This window comes from Spermophilus citellus (assembly GCF_964194105.1).
Source record: "Spermophilus citellus genome assembly, chromosome: 3".
NCBI classification, from domain to species: domain Eukaryota; kingdom Metazoa; phylum Chordata; class Mammalia; order Rodentia; family Sciuridae; genus Spermophilus; species Spermophilus citellus.
Genome location: NC_138184.1, coordinates 39247916 through 39267635, shown reverse-complemented (window position 1 = coordinate 39267635; position 19720 = coordinate 39247916). Strand labels below are relative to the sequence as shown.

The window sequence follows — 19720 nt, the reverse complement described above, 5'->3', positions numbered from 1 at the left end:
CAATTCAATGAAAATAACAGAAAACTTTAGTGGGTCAATAGAAACTTTCTAATGTGAATTTTGAAGAGGAAAAGAAATAGCACAAAAATAACAAAACAAAATATCCAAGATCTGTGAAAAAATGTCAGAAGGTATAACATGAACACAAATGGATAACAGAGAGAATGAGACACAAGAAATATCTGAATCGATGAAGGCCAAGAATATTCCTAAGTTAATGACAGACATTAAAAATTCAAGAAACTCAGAATATCAAACAGATGAATTTAAAGAAAACTACACCTGGATGTATTGTATTCAAATTACAGAAAACCAATTAAAATCTTGAAAGAATCCAAAGGGAGAGGAAAGCATTTTACCTGTAGGGGAACAAGAAACTTACAGCAGACTTTTCATTAGACACCATGGAACTGAGAACAAAGTTCAATGAAATATTTAAGTGTAGCAAGAAAACAACCATCAACCTAAAATCTGTATCCCCTAAAATTATCCTTCAAAAGTAGATAAAAAATATTTTCTCAAATAAATAAGAAATGAGGGAATCATTTTCTTATAAGAGATTACAGATAAAAGAGTCACAAGATATAGACTCTTGAGTGTTAAAAGAAATTCTTCCCAGAGAAGGAAAGTATATAGTTCAGAAACTTGGATAAATACAAAGGAACATCAGAGAATAAATGAAGTTTATATATTTTTATTTTTAAGTTATTTGCAAGTTAACCTGTAAAGAAAGAAAGAAAGAATAATATATTGGGCAGTTATCACATGTGAATAAGAAAAATGAATGACAATAATACCACAAAGGATAGGACAAATGGAGATTATTCTGTTATGTGGAGGCTTACACTACATATAAGAAAGGATAGTATTATTTGTGGAGTTAATATTAGTCAAAAATCATATGGCAAAAACTGTACAGCATTTTAAAGGTTAATCCATATGCTAAGAGATAAAATGAAGTCATATAGAATGCTCAATTAGGTCTAAAGCAAAACAGAGACAATAAGTAAAGCATAAATAAATGAAATTGAAAAGAGAGAAGAGAAAATCATTAAAAACAAAAGCTGGTTCTATAAAAGGACCAAGAAAATTGAAAACTAGCAAAGCTAACCAAGTAATAAAGAGAGAAGACACCAAGAAAGTGGAATCTTCATTATTGATCATGGAGATATTCAAAAGATAATGAAGGAATTCAGTGAACAACTCTATGATTCAGAGTGTTGCAAACCCTATCAAGACCTCAGCTGTTTTTGTTGTTGTTGTTGTTGTTGTTGTTTGTTTGTTTGTTTGTTTGTTTTTGGTAGAAACTGATGAGCTGATTCTCATATTTATATAGTAATAAAGGGGACCATACAACTAAAAATATTCTGACAAAGAAGAACCAATCTAGAAGACCCATGCTTCCCAATTTCAAAACCTATAAAGCCAGGGTACTCAAGACTGTGAGGCATTGGCATTAAGACTAGTCATACAGATCTATGGGATACAATTGAGAGCTTAGAAATCAACCCTGACATTTATGACCAACTTTAGACTTGGATCCCAAAGGAATATTCTTTTAAATAAGTAGTACTGGGGCAAATGGACAGTCACATGCAAAAGAACAAATTTTAACAACTTGGACTAGACAATAGTTTCTTAGATCTTATACCAAATATATTAAACAAAGAGAAAAATTCCTCGGATTTCAACAGAATTTAAAACTGTTGTGCTCTAAAAGATACCATCAAGGGCTTTCAAAATTCATATAGGAAAGGTTCAAAGAGAGAGAAGAAAAAAATATTTACAAGTCATATATCTGATTAGAAACTGGTCTTTGGAATAAAAAAAAATCCTTCAACTCAACAATGAAGACAAGTAACATTATTTTTAAGTGGGAAGAGCATTTCAGTAAAAATTTCTACAAAGAATGTGTACAAGTGGACAATTAGCATGTGAAAAGATGCTCAAAAACACTGGTCATTAGGGAAAACACAAAACAAAAACCAAAATGAAATTCTACTTTACAACCACTTGGATAGCTATGATGAGAAATTGGGACAATTGCAAATCTTGACAGATATAGAAAAATTGCTGTGCACACACATTGATGATGGGAGTGAAAGATGATGTAGTCACATTGGAATCAATTTGAGGATTCCTCAAAAAGTTACACAGAGTTACAACATAATCTAGCAACCACACTCCTACATATAATGTCAAAGAATGAAAATACATACCCAGTCAAAAACTCTAACATGAATGTTCATAACAGTATTATTTATACCAAAAAAAAAAAAACCAGAAAGAACTCAAATACCCATTATCTGCTAAATGAATAAACTAAATGTGCTATATCCTTACAGAGAAATATCAATAAAAAGAAATGGAGGGCTGGAGTTGTGGCTCAGTGGTAGGCATGTGTGAGGCCCTAGGTTCGATCCTCAGCACAACATATAAACAAATAAAGAAAAAAATAAAAGATCCATTTACAACTAAAAAATATTTTTTTAAAAAAGAAATGGAGTACTTATACATGCTACAACATAGATGAACCTTGAAAGCATCATGCTATGTGAACGAAGAAAGGAATAAAGGATCATATATTGAATGATTCCCTATTTTTGAAATGTTCAAGCTAGGCAAATCCATAGAGAAAGGAAGTTAATTGTCATAAGGAGCTAGGAAGAACACCCATGGGAAATGACTACTCAATAATGGATAGAGGAGTTCTTTTGAGAAAATGAAAACTATAGTTAATAATAATTTATTGCATCCTTGAAATATGCTGAAAATTACATCTGACATGATTTACACACAGAAAAATAACTATGTGAGGTGATGGATAAATTAACTTCACTCTAATAATTATTTTATATTATTTACATATATCACAGCATCATAAATATATGCCATTTTTATTTGTAAATTATGCATCATTAAAGCTGTGGAAAAATTAAAAATTTTTAAAATAAAATTAGGTAGTAATGATTTCCATTCAACTATATGACTACACTAAAAATCATGAAACTGTACATTTTCAAAGGGTGCATATTATGGTACGTGAATTTTATCTTTAAAAAAAGAATTCACTCCTCCTGCAGCCAATCTTTATAAGGCTGCTTACATTTTGGAGCCTCGTGTCCACCCCACTCTTATTCCCTCTCATCCCTATCACCAACAGGTAAGTTCTTCAAACATTAACGAACACGTCAATCTATCAGTATAAAGCTCTTTTCTAGATAGACTATTATAGACTATTTTTCAAGTCATTCAATAAATATAGTATAACCTTGATACTCCTACCAGGCAAAGAAAGCAAAAGTAAAATTACAGTCCAATTCCACTAATTAATGACACTGTGTTAGGAGCCATTGACAGAGGCAAGACAGGATGTGAGAAGGTTGACTGTTTACATATTGGGGTTTTTGAGAGGAGGGTAGAGCAGGGATCTCAAGCTGGTCCAAAAAATAGTCTGAGAGAGCTAAGACAGACCGGTTTGGGGTTTTATTGTGGTTAGGGAGAGGTGCTGGAGTGAGTCCCCTAAAACAGTCTGGAGGTTACATGGTTTGAATTTCCTACCTGCTCCAAATGAATGAGTAGGCTTTATTATTAGCTTGAACAGATATGGAAAAGAAGAAAAAGGGAAAGTGATTAAATGTTATCACAAGTCAAACATCTGAAACTAAAGTCAAATCCTTTATCAAAATTCACCCCTGATTGACTGATATCTGAACATGCCATTATCAGTCTTTACTTCTGAATCAAATTTCAGAGAGGGCACAAGCTATTATGGTAGGGTGGCTTCAAAACACACATAGTAAAAAATAAATAAATTGCTAAATTTTAAGAATATTATTTATTAAAACAAATTTATCATGTTGTACTTGTTACAGGAACTCCAAGTTGGTCTGACATCAGATAAATTTATTAATATAACTTATTGCTTTGATGAATGAGAGAAGAAAACCAAAAAATTATTTAAACAGCTACTGAAAAAGATCTTCAGTATAATTCAATGTTCATTCTCTGATTTATAAATAGAAGGAAATTTTCTTAGTACACTAAAAATATGTACAAAACAATACTTAAACCTACAAAGTCATAATAAAGAAATAAACAAACAAACAAAGCTAAGGGAAAAAATATTCAAAGCATTCCCTTTAAAATGAGTAGCAAAACAAGAATGTACATTGTCCCCACTTCTGCTAAAGATTTTGCTGGAATTTTTAATCTCACACAAGACAATAAGAAAGATAAATAAAAGATACAGGAATAGGAAAGAAAACTAATTATACTCACAGATAATATCCCCAAAGAATCTATAGATATATTATAAAAATTAATTAGTAAGCTCAGTCAGGTGAATAAATATAAAATCAATAGTCAGTTTTATTTCTAATCCACAGTAACAAAATAAAATAATAAGGTTATAAATCGAATCACTTTATAGTTGCTCCAAAAGTATAACTAATGTAAGAATAAAGCTTATAAATTTATAAAATCTTTAAGGAGAAAATTGTAAAGCTGATTAAAGGACATTACAAAAGACCTAAATAATTGAGGAGACATATTATGTCAATAAATAGGAAGACAACATTGTAAAGTTTTCACTTCTCTCCAGCTGCATTTCAAGATCTAAATTAATTCCTGTCAAATCCCAATAGGATTTTTAATAGAACTTGACAAGCTGATTCTAAATTTTATTTGGAGGTGCAAAGATTGAGAATAGTCTGGAAACCACTAAAGATGGAAAAAGAGGAACCAATTTACCTACCATATATCAAGGTTTATCACAGAGCTATAGTAATTAAGGCAGCATGGGACTGGAATGAAGATAGATGTGTCTATGGAAGACAATCACAAAACCTCAAAACAAACCCACAGAGGTATGGACACTTGACAAAGAATGGATATAGCAGTGCCCTTCAGGGAGGCAGTCAACAGGGTTGGAGCAACAGATTATCCAGATAGTGACAAAAAATTTAATCTTTGCCTGATAGTATACAACATCAATTCCCGATGGATCAAAGATAAAACTAACACAGTGTAACAAATGTGAGAGATGGCCTCATAATTTGGAAAAGCAGAGCTTCTGTTAAATAAGGGGTAATCTTCAAAATATCCACATACCTACAGCCATCAGCCCCTGGAGACGGGCCACCCTGGAACCAGGACTTGGGGCAGCTCTCTTCACCTAAGTCCATCTCACAGAGGCTGATGGCTGAGAACAGGCTCCTTGGAGAAAGTAGCTTCCTAAGGAAAGGTGTATCAATCAGGGTCCACCAGAAACAGAGTGGTCACAGCTATTAGATATAGGACAATCCATCACTCATAATCACTGTGGTTTGGAGATGATAATTGTTTTCATATTTCAATCCTTCAATGCAGTCATACCATTTAACATTTCTGCAGCAAAATTGGTGCTAGACCTATAATATATCAGTTGTTTTCTTTTATCTGTTTCCATATCCCCTAGCCATACCCTTGAACTGGCCACTTGGTTTTATTTCGTGTGTGGTGCAAGTAAAAACTTAAAGCTTACCATGTGGAAACTGAATTTTCACAGCTGTATCACCAGTTTCAGTAACCAATGTCACTTCTGGTCACAACCAACCAGGGCCTCTCCACTCTCAGGATTCACCCAGTGCTGCCCTCTAGAGTTATCCTGTAAGGTGCCTCTTTCTTCTCTCACTCTCCACAGGTTGGTGAGTGAAAATGAGATAATTTACTGAGTTTAATGGTGGTTTAACAAAGTCTTATTTTTCTATGGTTAAATTTAATTCTCTGAGAGGCTTTTAAAATAAGATCTATTCTAACTTAAGAATGTGACATTCTAGACATTTATTTATGAATGGTACTTTAATTCTAAAAAAGTACATTAAATTACAAACAAGAAGTTTCGGTCCTAGATGCATTTAGATTTTTAATGCTACTAAACATATGAATTTGGTAAATAGGAATCAGGCTTGGGAATGGGGAGGGGAACAGGGACTCTCTAAATAGACATTTCACAATAAGCCTGTGACAAATCTTAAAAGAGGAGGCTAGATTTTTTTTTTCCACTCCCAAGCCAAGGAGCCAAATATGTTAGTGCTAATTTCAGAATCTCCTGGGCCTCAAGTGCTATATTGTCTCAATTAGTTTGCTATTTACATATTTGCATAAGGGACTCAAATCTGGCCTCAAACCAATTCAATGGTGTCTAGGAAAGTGACCAGGATTAAAAAGAGGAAAAAAAAAAAAAAGATGAAAGATGTCAACCTACTTAAGCTGGAAACTATTTTTGTGATTAGAATACAAATTAATAGTTTATCCTTCAGCCCAAGCATCTAGAGAAGCAGGTGAGTTCCTCAATTAGTCAAATCAATCAATAAGATGACTTTTGGTCACTGTTGAGCAGACTTCCTCTCAGCCAGTGGCACAGAAGAGAACTGTGTTGCATTCCCTTAACGGCTTAGGGAGCCACCTTGTCTTCACAGAGAGGATTAATTCAGTAAAACAAAGAAGTGGGAGACATTTGTCCTGCTTACCTATGATACACCAGTTCACAGTCCCAATTGTTCTCCGAGAGAGAGAGAGAGAGAGAGAGAGAGAGAGAGAGAGAGAGAGAGAGAGAAAGTGCTTAGAATTCTGAATCAGCTGCCAAATCAGGCTCTGTTCATTTACCCATTATTAGCAATAATCCCATTTGAATATGCTGGCATTGTTTTAAATGTAGTACCAAGAAATTAAACAGCACTCATTTACTTGTTGCCAGATTGTAAAGATTTGAGTGTCACTTACTTTCTGATTTGGCTATATAAAAAGCCAATAGTCTCCTTCTTATTTTTGCAGAAATAGTTTTTGCATCAATTTTATTTCCTTAAACTGACACTCATGAACATAAAATTTGTACATAAAGTTTGTACATTCTCCCCTCTACTGCTTTTCCATCTCCTCTCCTAAATAATGGACCAGTTCCCATACCTGGTCCAAGATCAAGGCCAGACTTCATGGAATAATATTCCATTGTGCCTGCATAGGAATTCCACAGCTCTGAGGATTTAAACTACTGGAAGTAAACATACTTTTTCCTGGTTGGTGACAGTATTTCTACATCTTCCATGTGGCCTGGTATAATCTGTGCATTTAGCAGGCACTCCATGTTGTATGTTTAAAAGAATAAAATTGTGTTCTGCCTGTTCAATTAAAAATCAATAAAAAGTTAACATTCGGATCAAATTATTTAACAACTATTCTTTCTATAAGATTTCATGTCCATGTCTACAAGGACGACTAAAACTGAAATTTTTCTTAGTTTTTAAAATTTTAGACACAAGTTAAAGAGCCTCAATGGTTACCCAAAATTAAAGGCATTTTAGTTTCCTAGCTCAGGTGCCCCCAGGAGAAAATCCTGAGACACAGATTTGAGAGCAAATGGTTTTTCGGGAGTTGGATCCAGGAAACACCAACAGGAAAATGGGAAAGGAAGAAAAAGAAAAAAGGATACAATGAGTATCCATTATTGCATAAATTATCACTTACTAAATCTAATTCTAGCAGAAAATCCCAGGAGCAAATGTAAAACATGCACAGTGAAGTTATCCTACCCATGATGCAAGGGAACCTGAACATTTAAGCATCAATTCCCATGAATCGCTGGGTGAGAGTTGCTGGCACAAAAGGAAGTTTTAATCTCACAGCACTTCCTTCTAGCCTTGGCCTTGGGAAAAGCTAGATCCAGTAGCCAGAGATAGCTCTCAGAGAAAAAATTTAAAAGAGAGTTACTGCTCATTAAAAGTTGGGGCTACATGCAGATAGGGGATAGCGGTAAGGCATCAATAGAGTCTACTAAAGGCAGGTGGTCAATCTACTTCATTTGGACTCTAGAAGTAAATGGTCAGGCATCCACACTGTTTTCCTGTGTTGCCATGAAAGAAAGAACTAAACTTAATGTGTCACCTAAGAAAATCTAATGCAAAATTATAACATAAAAAAGAAGATGTTATAAACTAGGAGAGAAGACACAAAGAGTTTGCCAAACAATGAAACACTGACCTAAAGAATGCCAGGAGGCAGAACAAAAATAAGCATTGTGAGTGAATTCATGTGCTACTCCAAGATGAAGTGCATGACATGACTTTTATCTCTAAATCAAACCAAACTGAGGTCTGAGGCCCTCCTCCAAAAAAAAAAAAAATAGTGTGAAATTCAAAATCAGCTGCTTTTCTGGACTCATTCTCTCACTCTTGGGTTATACCAGACCCTCAGGCTTATACAATGCAAGTAAGACATGGGAGAGGCTGGTCCCCACCCCATTTTGTCTTCAAGAAAGCTGTTTGTTGTTCAAGCCACAATGATCCATTTGAAAGCACCTTCCTGAACTTGTTTAATAAATCCTTTCGTGCCAAACCTAGCCACAGACACCTTTATAGGAAGTCACAAATCATACACACAGTTGTTAAACTACAGCCACAGTGGAGTCACCCCCATTGAAGGTCTGTGGGCTCAGTACTTGAAGGTCACGGCTCCTACTATCCTCAGAATCGACCCATCCTCTCAGTCTCTCAGCATTGCACTCTCTTGCTAAGGTCAATCCCTCTTCCTCTCAAAGCACCAACCTCACCTCCGAGTTTTCAAATGATGCTATCTGTGTTGATTCAGATCAACTGTCCTAAAACCTTAACGAGTTGTGTGAGAGTTGTGTGAGAATGCAGGTTCTTCAGCTATCTGGGATGCTGGCACTCCATACATCACACTTTGCAAAAATAGTTTGCAAAAAACAGTTTGCCTGGGGATGTTCAAATTGTGTTAATTTCTTTTTCCCTTCTAAAACACGAAAAGCTACTAATTACCCTTGTACCAGGCCCAGAAATCAAGAAGACAACATTCTAGCTACGTTTTCTGTGGAGACCATAACATTTCACAACAAAATAAGGTGCCAATTTGTTTCACCGTTTCATGTGTACTGCTTTGCTAACCATACAGATGGTACATGGAATAGTTAATTTTGCTGAGTTTATTCCCTTTTCGCAGGTAATGTCAACTTAATATACATAACTTTTACAAACAAACACATGCCCACAAGTGTGCAAAAGTTACAAGAGACAGTATCTGTTTTCATAGAACTTGAAATCTAAATATGAACTTTAAGTGATGCTTAATCACTTGTACCAATGTGGGAAAACACTATTACATAAATAGTGCATAATGCAAATTCAACACATATAGAATGTATTATTGCATGTTCTATAGATATATTTTTAAGCCTGTTAAATTTCAGCAAGTATGAAACATGACTTATATTCCACAAGCATGCCTCCCCTGGATGATGAATGCCTGGAGGGTATTAAGGAGTGACACCTTGTCCATTGGGCAGTAGATAGTACACAGTAGGCACATGAGAATTATGTTTGAAGGAATGAATGGGAACAAGAAGAAATCACTGAGGAATCCACAATACCTTCCTCATGGATTATCTAGAGAAGAGTTTTTGAACTCTAATTGTCTCAGAAACACTCAGAAGCTTGTTAGAACCGAGGATCCTGGGCCGTTTTCCTAGAGTTCCTGACTGATCAGATTGGGGATGGAGTCCAAGAATCCCTTTTGATTCTGTTGCTGCTAATCCAGTGCCCACACTGTGTGAGCCACATTCTAGAACTACCTTTACATCACAAATCTGATTTCTTCAGTGCCCAGATATGTATGTAGTACATCCCTCGTTATTCTTCTTCATTTCCACAACTAACTCATGAGAAAATGATGAGCCTAGTATATGTCTCATGGACTATCTTCAGTTTTGAACTAGAGAAAGCATGGCAGGCTGGTCCAGGAACTGATCCTATATGCCGTGTCCTTGGCAATTCTATGTAGACACCTCAAGGGTATACCCATTTCAACAAAGGACATCCATTAAAATGTACAAGCCAAAAATCTGATGGTTGTCCTCGATACCTCCTCCTCTCTCAAAACTCATCCAACTTCACCTGGTCCTCAAAGAGGGCAAGGCACTTAAGATATCAATGAACTGAGTCTGCCATCAATATTACTGGCCTGTCATTTGAGAAAAATCTTTATTTCGTGAGGACCCTTAGGCTTGGGTTTGTTTTTAGCACAACTAGCATGAATATTACAATTTATATAATCTGCAACCTAGGAGAGGTTACAACCTCACTACCTATTTCTCTAAGGCCCACTCTGCAAATGAGAATTTGGAGTCATTTCAAATTATTCCAGATTTCATATGTATATGAGGGGGTTGAAAGAGTGATAAGTCTAAATATATATAGAGAGAGTCCCTTTATATGTAATATATAGTTTAGCCAGACAGACAGACATAAGCAGAGCCTTCTCCAGGTCATATTATTTCATCTGCATAATCAATATATCTGAAGCCACTACAATAGGGGATCCTTATAAATTCAGGAGACATACAGTAAATTTCTATTTTAAAAATATATTTTAAATATTACTTTAAAATTAAAACCTATCGACATAGGAGTATTCAAATTTCTAAGATATAGCAAAATATTTTTCTGTATTATGTAATCAGCAACATGCCTTTGGGTCTCCAAACTGGGATAGCAATGATATTAATTTAGGCCCAATATTAAAATTGTATAAGTGCCTGAAATTAGCATCAATTAAGCTGAGAAAATATTCTTTTAATTGTCAAATGATTTTCTAAACAGTTATAGAAAATGAAAAATTAAGAGAAGTATCCAGACACTTGGCAGTTAGACATCTACTAAAACAAAAGAGTAGAAGATTTTGTTCCTTTTCAAATACTATGCTTACCAAACTCAGACCAAAAAAAAGATATTTTGCATACTGATTTTTTACCATGAAATAATTTAAATATACAGACATAGATGCAGTTCCAAATTGTACACAATACCATTGATGCTAGTGAAGACTTAATGGACTTAATGGGTGTTTTTATATAGCAATAGATAATAAAAGCATCGGTTTTCAAATCCACTTGACCATTGTGTTAGTCAGCTTTCCATAGCTGTGACAAATAACCTGAGATACTCAAGGAGAAAAAAATGCATTTTTGGATCATAGTCTCAGAGGTTTTAATCTGTACCATTGCTCTGGGCCTGTGGTGCAGCAGTATCTCATGGTAGAATCACATGGCAAAGGAGGCCTGTTCACCTTATGGCAGCCAGAAAGTAGAGAAAAAAATAAGAACAGGCTAGGGTCCTACTATTCCCTTTAGGGGCATGCCCTAATGACCAAACTTCCTCCCATTAGGCCCAACCCATTAAAGGTTCTACCACCTCCCATTAGAGCAACAAGATGGCAACTAAGCTTTTAACACCTAAGCCTTTGGGGAATGTTCCAGATTCAAACCATAACAACCATGATCTACAGAAATAAAACAGTTTTTTCAAATAATTTTGTATACTCATGAATGTGTATATATACCATGATCTACAGAAATAAAACATTTTTTTCAAATAATTTGGCATACTTATGCATGTATATAAATACATATATATGGATAACAGAAACAAAAAATTCATTAAATAGTGTTTAGCCTCATATATATGCCAACGTCCCCAAATGTTCCTTTTTTATTATATCCTGAATTACTTTTTCATGTTAGTTAAAAATCATTAAATTTGACTTCATGAACAATAGTAAGCTGTGACCAACAATTTGAAAAACAATACAAAATTTAAAAAAAAATAAATAATGCAAAATATTGTGTTTGAAAAAAAAATGCTTTTGGAAGAAACCACTAGATGTATAAAAGGTTGCAAATCAATTTGCATCACTGATGAAATTCACCACTCAGGAAGGTGGGTAGAAATGAGATCTCCATATTAATGAGGCCTAATTAGGTTAATCATCTATAATCTGGGTTGTTAATCATAATCTTTCACAGGAAGCATATAACTTACCCAGCCATGACTAGGTGGTAGGAACAGGCAGCAAGGATGTAGCTCTTTGCCTTACCTCCTAAAACCAAAAAAGAATAGAGACCAAAACTCTTTAGGGAAAATATTCCCTTTATGAGTGTTCTGATGCAATGATTTCTGTAACTAGTTATTTCCATTATAAAAGTAATATGTAGTCTTTGAAGAAATTTTTGAGCATATGAAGATATAAAAGTCTGAAGGAGTGTTGAATGGGAAGAGGTAGGTAAGCTAGGAGGGAGGAAAAAGAAAGGAAACAAGGGGCAGATGTCTCCTAGCCTGTTCTTTCAACTTTTTATCACTGTGACCAAAACACCCGACCTGAACAACTTAGAGAAGGAAAAATTTATTTGGGCTCACAGTTTCAGAGGTTCAGCCCAAGGTCAGCTGGCTCCACGGCTGTGGACCTGAGGTGATGTGGAGCATCATGGCTGAAGGGCATGGAGGAGGAAAGCTGTTTACCTCATGGTGGCCAGGAAGCAGAGAGAGAGAGAAAGGGGCTGCAGAGAAGATGAACCCTCCCAGGGCATGCCCCGAGTGACCTACCTCCTCGAGCCATGCACCATCTACCTTGAGTTACCACACAGTTCATTCAAAGTAGGAAGGACTGACTCTGTTACTGTTCTCACTATCCAGTCATGTCACCTCTGAATATTCCTGCATTCACATGGGAACTTTAGGGAGACACCTCATATTCAAACCATAATACAGCCCCTAGGAACTAAGGGGCAGAAACACCACTCTCCCTTATGGCATTTGTTCAGATATGAAGTCATTTGTTAATTTATTAGTATATACTTTGTGCCAGAAACTGGTCTATGTACTGGAGACATACCCCTGAACAAAAAAGACAGGAATATACACACTCACAAAACTTAGAACTGAAGATGGTTGATAGATCTTACAAAGATTTCATCCCTAAGTGTAGCAGAACTCCTGAGTGCAAAAAAAAAAAAAAAAAAAAAAAAAAAGTAGGTGAACTTGAACAAGAAGGGGATCACTAGGTGGTCAATTGGATTTAAACCAAAAAGCCATTTCCCTGAGTACCTTATAATCATCCAGTTTGCCTGTGCCTAAAATTAAAATAAGATTACTGATATTGAATCTCCCAGTTCTGTTCAGGAAAAATAGCTACGTGTACTCAGATTTAATTACTTAAGAAAATTGAATAAAGTGATTTTTTTTTTGCACAGTTAGGTTTGCTGAATAAGAATCATGCCAACTAGAAGGAGCAAGGCAGAACAAATAAGCTTAATTGTATTTTTATATAGTTTTAATCCTTAGTACCAGATCTTTTATTTCACTTTCTCCACTTATACCTATTTTAGAGTTAACTCAATTTTAAAGTATGTATGTTCATATGTGTGTGTTTTAAGAAATGCTTTTGGGGAGATAAATTTCTTGAGTGCATTTATGTTTGAAAATGTCAGTATATCAGGCTTGGCTGAGTGAAACGTTCTCTGTCAGTCTTTTCCTCATGACTTTAATTTGGCATTAGATTGTGGCCATTTCTCAAAGGCCATCAGCAGGTAAACAGTGCATGCCGTTGAGAGTTGCAAGAAGATGGGAAATATAAACAGACTTCCTGTGTCTCTAAATTCAAACTTTGGGAAAGCAAATTTCTTTTAAACAGCTTGGATGAGTTGCTGAAATCCACTGAAAGAAAGAACAAAAATAAAAGAGAATATCTGAACTTGATATAGAAAACATGGTTTCCTCTGCATTCAGTAACATGTGCATATCTATGTGGGTCACTATGTGCATATTCTGGTTTGGATTCTTCATTAGTCTTTTGCTAAAATGTAATTAAAATGCTTTACATGGCTGTGTTCTAGAATTCTTCTCTGTATAATTATCAGAAATAACTTTATAGCATTTAGTAAAAGATAGCTTATGTATTTGTTTGAGACTTGTTTTCTTGCAGAAATATGGACTAAAGGTTATAGAGTATGCTGTTCTTTATAATCTCAAATTTTTAATGCATACACAAGACAAAAGTAATGAATAGCTGGTGATTGAATCTCAATTGTGTAGCACTTTTAAGAATTCTTCATTTTATGGCTGTTCACAGGTTGAGAGTTCCCCAAATATTATTCTGAACATCCCAGAATTGTGAATCAAGGACATCAACTAACGGACATCAAGGTACCATTATAACCATCTCCATTTGGAGTCAACTGTGCCCTCTCAGCTTCAGGTCATTTGTAAGATTACTGAGCACTGTGACAGCCTGGAGAATACAGCTTTTATGTAGATTTTATTAATACATTTTATTAAGGAATTATTTACATAAAAACATGTACATATTCAGTGTATACAACTTGATGAAAGTGAAGTATACACATGTAAAACCATTACCACAATCCATGCCGTAAATCTGTCCATCAACTCCAAGAGGTTCCTCTGTGCTCCTTGGTTGTTTATCACTATTATTATTATTATTATTATTATTATTACTATTATTATTACCACTATCGGAATGCATGAACCTAGAGGACATTATGCTAAGTGAAATAAACCAGACAAAAAAGACAGATTTTTACTACCAAGTATGCTGTGTCCATATACGAATACACCACAATGAATTCCACTTAAATATATAACTATAATGTACTAATTAAAATAATAATAATAGTAATTATGGAATGGAGATTGGTAGACTAGAGCAAGGAGATTGGGGAAGGGAGGGGGAAAGAAGGAAATGAGGAATTAGACGGATCAGATTATGTACATGTACAAAAATATAGCATAATGGATCCCACAATTATAATTATAATGAACCAATTAAGAAAAAGAATAGATTCTTAAAGACCTTGAAGAGTTATTATAGATGATTTATGTGTTTTATTGTGAAGTTCAAAGAATTTTTGTCTGAATTATTTTAAGTTGGGGTTTATCTTTTATACTACCATCTTTTCATGTGGTAATTCCATACCCATTCCTTAAAGTCATATTCTATGTTAATCTAAGTGACAGAAGGAAAATCTCTAGATAAAAAGATTTGGATCTCCATGTTATTCCAGCAAATAAATGACTTGAACCACATTCATTTTTAAAAGCAAGAGAGGTTACCATTTTCCTTTGTGATATTTTTTTCTTGCCTTCTACCGTCTCTTTATAAAATGTCTGTTGGACTGATTCAGTGATTTATTTCCAGATTTGATTTTTTTCAGAAAATCCATTTATGGGTGATCTTCCAGGTTTGCAACAATGCTTTTTAAAAAATTCGCAAAGAATATACAATTTCCTTCAGTGAATAATTCTTCTTGTTTATTAATCATTGCCTGATAACGTGTACTATATTGTAGTAGAGAAAATTGCATAGTGACCTCGAGATTGGGTTTTTAAATATGTTGGCAAAGTTTTTGAGGGATAGAAGAGACTATAATAAACAAGTAGCACCCATGTCAGCAGGTATCATGTTGAACTGCTTTATCAGAGGAGAGGTCATTAAATTCATTGTTACTGCTACATGTACAGAGAGGTGCCTAACCTGACCACAATTCCAACTCTACTCTTAGTCTCAAAATCACCATCATTCCAGATGACCATATTTTCTGATGCATCTAGGTAGAAAAACTGAAGAGTTGTTCTTGTGCTTCATGGATAGAAATACTTCTGGGTTTTCTTGGGTACATCTGTAAATAATTGCTGTATTTCTATTGAATATATTAGTAGTACTCAACAAATACAAACTTATTGTTCATGAGATGGCAAATATCCTAGCCATGAGTGAGAACTAGCCAGGCAAAAATTTTGCAGGTGCCAGGTGTGTAGTGGCGCATGTCTATAATCCCAGTGTCTCAGGAGGCTGAGGCAGGAGAAACCTGAATTCAAAGCCAGTCTCAGCAAAAAGGAGGTGCTAAGCAACTCAGTGAGACCCTATCTCTAAATAAAATACAAAATAGGGCTAGAGAGGTGACTCTGTGGTTGAGTGACCCTGAATTCAAACCCTGCTACCAAAAAAAAAAAAAAAATGTTTTTTTTTTGTAGATGATTTGGGTTTGGATGTTGGAAACTTATTTCAAGGACTAAGAGTTTTTTAGAAAAACAAAAACTAATAATAATTCCCTGTTAGCTCAACAGGCCATTCTTCAGTGGTCATGATGCAACACTTCAAAATTCTGTGTGAAGATTTCTGAAAGTTGGTAAAAGATCTTTAATACACAGAACTCTGGCCCTTGGGAAGAATCAAAGAAAATCCCTGGTGCACTGGGGAACATTGATGTAGAAAGCCCCAAGGATTTACTCTTCCATATCAGAGTCTCAGGCAGAGAGACAAAATTCACTCAAGCAGGAAAGGATGCAATGAGAGTATTTATAAAACCTTTGGAAGGGCTAGTAAAGCAAAAAGTACAGTCATTTGCACTAGAGAAATTTCAGGCAGAAAGTTTAGAAGAAAAAGAATAGTGCTTTTTTTTCTAACAGCCAAGGTTCCGAACATTATTTACCTCTACTTTTAAAATTTGTTTGACAAAGACTACCATGGGAAGCCTGCTGTTGTACAACCCAATGCTGCCTTCTGAGGAATTGTTATTGACAATTTGTTAGAAGTAATCTCTTTCTTACTACTGAATTCCTATCAGACATAACCACCAGTAATATTGCAGCTATTTGTGTTTTTATGCCATTTCCTCCCTGAGTATCCTTGGGACAGACCCTACAACCCCATACCTATTGAGAAATACTATTTGTAATAACAATAATAGCTACTATTTATTAAATCTCTGCCAGTTGACTAACCCTAGCTTCTTCTTTATTTACTCAGTCCCATTTATGCCAATGACAACCCTATGAAAACTCATTCCGTTGTTTTACAACTAAGAAATAGACCTTTAGAGAGTCATTATTCAGTAACACAATTGCTCCGAGAACTTAACTCTGGATTGCCAAACCCAAAACTCATGCTTTTCTGATGTTGCCTCTTACCATGATACCATAGAACAATGGAGTGAAATGGTAATCTGATTATCATCATAAATATTTCCATAAGGGAATAGCATCTCTCAAGCAACCCATATGATTATGGAAAACACAATTTCTCAGCAAGTCTTTATGATGAATCTCATAGAGTGTAAAGTTCTTCTCCAGGTTGGTGTACTCCAAGGTGACCATGAAGCCTAGAACTTTGTGAAGAATCAGGAGGACTGTTTTTCCTTGATCTAACCTGTCTGGACAGCTCAGTCTGCTCTCTGGACTACTCCAAAAAGCACATGAATCACTATATGATGGTACCCTTGGGTTGTGTAATGTGGTGGCCCTACCCTAAGCTAGAAAGTGGAAATTATTAAGCATGTGACAAACATTGATCACTGCTCCTGAGACCCTGATAAATAAAAGAGAGAGAGAAGGAAGATTTAAAATATCATTTAATAATCTGTGAACCTTGGATGGTTACGGGGATTTAGTGAGTAATATATGTAACCAGTAGAATACTGCCTAGCATATAGGAAGCACCTAAAAAGTACTAGCTACTTCATTAATAATATCTATTGCCAAACACATGAATATTTGTAGAAGATACAATGAGGACTCAAACATGGCCTCTGCCCTTGAAAACTTTTTATATTATACTGGTTGTCGGAGTTTTGTTGCCTCTTAAGAAACAAGACCACCTAGAAGAAAGGAACCAGGGAAGAGAGGAGGGAGGGAAAGAGGAAATACTGAGGAATGATGTGGGCCAAGTTATATTGTTATGTTGTATGCATGTATCAATGAATCCCACTATTATGTAGAATTATAATGCACCAATAAAAATATGAAAAAAATAAGATATTGCCCTCTCCCACCAAAAAGACAGGGAACTCACTTATCCATACTTTCTGAAGTCCAGTGAAATCTGTAGCTGTGAAAAAAATCTTAGTTCTTCCAACCTGCTGTTTTGAAGAATAAGGAGAAATGATAAAATTTTCTTACTGAGCAGTTATGATGATGAGGTATAAAGGAGAAACTTGACACTAGACTTTCAATAATTTCTTCTAAAACGACATCTTCCAACATTATAGCCACCAGACCCATATGGCTATTTTAATGCAACTTTTAGTTCATTAAAATTTAAACACTGACTCCTCAGTTGTACTCACCACACTTCAAATGCTTACCAGCCATATGAACTGTAGATTATTATTTTTTTGAACCAGTGCAAATGTAGAGCATTTCCATCATGACAGACAATTCTACTGGGCAGAACAACTCTAAAGTGATAGCAAGTCTATCAATAGCTTAAAGCTCCTTTGGTATACAGTTGCAAAGCTAGATCTCTAAGACATTAACCAATGACTTAACATAAGCGATGAGCCCTCAATATTTAGTCAACTATAGGTTTATGTAAGAAAGATAACAGCCTATATGCATTTATCATGAACTGACAATTTTGTGGCTTTCTACCACACCACCCAGAGTATACAAAGTGATAGGAATGTTAGAAAGCAAACTGAGTTAATCTGCAAATTGTGTTAGCAATGGAAACTAAGAAAGGAGTCATTTAAAAAGTGACAGTTATCAATTTGAAATTTGGGACCAAGAACGACAACTCTGGGTTCTAAGGTTGAGCATGACCTAGACAACTTAAATGTTCTCACAGAGCTCAAGTTCAGGTGGTAATACAATGAGAGCATAATTGGTTGTTAAAAGGACAGAAATAAGCTAATGTGTTTAATAAGCACTTATCACAGTGCCTGGCGACTGGCAAGTGCTTCACAAATGTCTGCTGGCACTGCCTAGATATGGGGAGCAGAGATGGCCCCCTGGAACTCAGAGCAATTTATTTATTTAACCTGAGCCTCCGTTTCCACTGGAATCACCTCCCTTAATTTTGTTGCAAGAATATGATGAGGCTATACATGTGAGAGTCCTTTGTACATTTTCAAATAACTTAAAAAATATTTTTACTATCTTACCTCTTCAGATTTTCCACATCTATTTCACATGGGTTATTGGTATAAAAGTGGAAGATTTATGGGAAAGAACTACTCTTATGTATGGTTATGCTACTTATTGTGTTCTATTTCATGTAGAAAATTCTCAGGTTAAAACAAGCACTTAACCTATTCCTTGACAAGAAAGAACAGAAGTTAGATTAAAGTAGCATGTTTCTGGGGTCCAGGCTGTACAAATCACTCCCCTCCCCAGCCCTCAAGAGGTTAGAAGGCTTTCCAGAAACCAAGGAAGTCATTAATCCTTGGTCAGCAATATTTTGCATTTTTAAAATAGCAAATTCAGTTTGACATTTTCTATTTATTCTTCTAGCAGAGTTAGAGAGCTCGTGGGTGATTTGGAAAATTGTTCTAAAGTGGCATCTGACCCATTTACACTGCAAGCGTGGGGCTACCAGGGAAACCAGAGAGCTGCCACAATCTCAAAGTCTTGTTCGTCCTACTTGAAAGAAAATAGAATTTGAATAAATCTTGAATTTAGAATTAAAACGTCATTACTGCAAGTCACACATCAATGTCAATTTCCAGGCATTCTATTAGTCTCTGGCTGACTTTATTCAGACTCTTGTTCTTGTCACAGAAGGAAAAAGGGATAAATGAAAAATGGAAGTCTTTCAAAATGAGGAAATAAAAAAAGCACAGAGTTTGTGTCCTGGATATTATTAACAGTTCAGAAACTTCATTCCCCTGATGGGGGAAATGCAAGGAGTGAAATTAGCCCAGAAATGATCATTTGTTCCTTTAGAAGTTAGAGCTGCATAATTGGGTATGATTTATAATTTACCCTTTTTAAGAGCAGATTCTGAATTATATTGAAATTTTCAATGAGGATAGACTGTCAAGAATGCCAAAATCTTCCATGTCAGTGTCTAGTGAATTTTTATTACAGCTATGTCCTCC

General features: G+C 35.2%; 1 long non-coding RNA gene across 1 annotated transcript in view; it reads right to left on the bottom strand.

Annotated features, from left to right (window-relative positions):
- The window catches only part of LOC308645285, a 209743-nt gene that overhangs the window by 27629 nt on the left and 162394 nt on the right, over positions 1 to 19720 (bottom strand). Inside the window, exon 2 of the long non-coding RNA XR_014021175.1 lies at positions 11871 to 11928. This is a non-coding gene — a long non-coding RNA (uncharacterized lncRNA). The remainder of the gene's footprint in view (positions 1 to 11870; positions 11929 to 19720) is intronic.